Below are 2,821 nucleotides of genomic sequence, written 5' to 3'. Positions count from 1 at the left end.
AGTCTCATTTCCAAATAACTTGTCATTCAGCTTCATGATTGCTCCAAGGTATTTAGCAACTTGCTCTTCAGTGACATACTCATCCTCTTCAGAGGAAGAATACTCATCAGAGCTCATGAAAGGCAGTAGTAAGTCCAAGGGAATCTCTATGGTCTCAGTTTGAGCCTCAGACTCCCAAGGTTCCTCATTGAGGAACTCATTGGAGGCCAGTGGACGTCCAGTGAGGCCTTCCTCAGTGGCGTTCACTGCCTCTTCTTCCTCCCAGAATTCGGCCATATTTATGGCTTTGCACTCTCCTTTTGGATTTTCTTCAGTGTTACTTGGGAGAGTGCTTGGGGGAAGTTTAGTAATTTTCTTGCTCAGCTAACCCACTTGTCCTTCCAAATTCCTAATGGAGGATCTAGTTTCAGTCATGAAACTTTGAGTGGTCTTTATTAGATCAGAGACCATTGTTACTAAGTCAGAAGTATTCTGCTTAGAACTCTCTGTCTGTTGCTGAGAAGATGATGGAAAAGGCTTGCCATTGCTAAACCTGTTTCTTCCACCATTATTGTTATTGAAACCTTGTTGAGGTCTCTCTTGATTCTTCCATGAGAGATTTGGGTGATTTCTCCATGAAGAATTATAGGTGTTTCCATAGGGTTCTCCTAGGTAATTCACCTCTTCCATGGAAGGGTTCTCAGGATCATAAGCTTCTTCCTCAGATGAAGCATCCTTAGTACTGTTTGGTGCATTTTGCATTCCAGACAGACTTTGAGAAATCAAATTGACTTGTTGAGTCAATATCTTGTTCTGAGCCAATATGGCATTCAGAGTGTCAATCTCAAGAACTCCTTTCTTCTGACTAGTCCCATTGTTCACAGGATTCCTTTCAGAAGTGTACATGAATTGGTTATTTGCAACCATTTCAATCAATTCTTGAGCTTCTGCAGGCGTCTTCTTCAGATGAAGAGATCCTCCAGCAGAGCTATCCAAAGACATCTTGGATAGTTCAGAGAGACCATCATAGAAAATACCTATGATGCTCCATTCAGAAAGCATGTCTGAGGGACATCTTCTGATTAATTGTTTGTATCTTTCCCAAGCTTCATAGAGGGATTCTCCATCCTTCTGTCTGAAGGTTTAGACTTCCACTCTAAGCTTACTCCATCTTTGTGGTGGAAAGAACTTTGCCAAGAAGGCATTGACTAGCTTTTCCCAAGAGTCCAGGCTTTCTTTAGGTTGAGAATCCAACCATATTCTAGCTCTGTCTCTTACAGCAAAAGGGAATAGCATCAGTCTGTAGACCTCAGGGTTAACCCCATTAGTCTTGACTGTGTCACAGATTTGCAAGAACTCAGCTAAAAACTGATGAGGATCTTCCATTGGAAGTCCATGAAAACTTGCAATTCTGTTGCATTAGAGAAACTAATTGAGGCTTAAGCTCAAAGTTGTTTGCTCCAATGGCAGGGATAGAGATGCTTCTCCCATAGAAATCAGGAGTAGGTGCAGTAAAGTCACCAAGCACCTTCCTTGCATTGTTTGCATTGTTGTTGTTTTCGGCGGCCATTTGTTCTTCTTCCTTGAAGGATTCGGTCAGGTGCTCTAAAGAGAGTTGTGTTTTGGCTTCTCTTAGCTTTCGCTTCAAGGTTCTCTCAGGTTCAGGATCAGCCTCAACAAGAATGCCTTTGTCTCTGCTCCTGCTCATATGAAAGAGAAGAGAAACAGAAAGTGTGGAATCCTCTATGTCACAGTATAGAGATTCCTTGAGATGTCAGAGGAAAAGAGAAATAGAAAGAAGAAGGAGAAGATGAATTCGAACTTTAATTAGATAAGGTTCGAATTGTGCATTCAGAAGGAGTGGTACTCCATAAATAGAAGGATGTGGGAAGGAGGGAAGAGAATTTTCGAAAATTCAATTAAGAGATTTTAAAAACATTTTGAAAATTTGATTGATAATTTTCGAAAATTAAAAGTGAAAAAGAAATCAAGTGATTTTTGAAAAAGATTTTGAAATTAGAAATTAAAAAGATTTGATTGAAAACTAATTTGAAAAAGATGTGGTTAAAAAGATTTAATTGAAAAGTTATGGTTTTAAAAAGATGTGATTGAGAAGATATGATTTGAAAACAATTTTAAAAGATATGATTTGAAAACACTTTGAAAAGATATGATTTTAAAAATTAATGACTTGCCTAACAAGAAAAGATATGATTCAAACATAAAACCTTTCTCAACAGAAAAGGCAACAATTTTTGAGATGTTCAATCAAATCATTAATTGTTAGTAAGTATCTTTTAAAAAGGAAAGAAATTGATTTTGAAAACATTTGATTGAAAAGATTTGATTTGAAAAAGATTTGATTTTGAAAAACTAAGAAAAAATTGATTTGAAAACAAAATCTTCCCCCTAGCACCATCCTGGCGTTAAACGCCCAGAATGGTATACATTCTGGCGTTTAACGCCCAAAATGCTACCTCTTTGGGCGTTAAACGCCCAACCAGGTGCCCTGGCTGGCGTTTAAACGCCAGTCTGCCTTCTTCACTGGGCATTTTTGAATGCTCAGCTTTTTCTGTATAATTCCTCTGCAGTATGTTCTGAATCTTCAATTCTTTGTATCATTGACTTGAAAAGACACAAATTAAAAATTTTTTTGGTTTTTTTTAATAATCAAAATGCAAAAGGAATCAATTAACAATGCATGCAAGACACCAAACTTAGCAGTTTGTATACTACTGACACTAACAATATGAGAATGCATATGAGACACACAAAATGCTTCAAGTCAATAGAATTCAAAGATTAGAACACAAAAATCATCAAGAATTACTTGAAGATCCTT

At 37.4% G+C, this 2,821-nt stretch overlaps 1 non-coding gene across 1 annotated transcript; it reads left to right on the top strand.

Annotated features, from left to right (window-relative positions):
* Positions 1–1,035: 1,035 nt before the first annotated feature.
* LOC130972728 (small nucleolar RNA R71) lies at positions 1,036–1,143 on the top strand. Its single transcript, XR_009083890.1, has one exon. It is a non-coding gene; the product is annotated as a small nucleolar RNA R71 (small nucleolar RNA).
* The last annotated feature ends 1,678 nt before the right edge of the window (positions 1,144–2,821 follow it).

The sequence above is a fragment of the Arachis stenosperma genome, chromosome 3, assembly GCF_014773155.1.
Source record: "Arachis stenosperma cultivar V10309 chromosome 3, arast.V10309.gnm1.PFL2, whole genome shotgun sequence".
NCBI lineage: Eukaryota > Viridiplantae > Streptophyta > Magnoliopsida > Fabales > Fabaceae > Arachis > Arachis stenosperma.
Note: the sequence above shows the minus strand (reverse complement) of the source record. Positions and strands in the feature narration are given on the sequence as shown.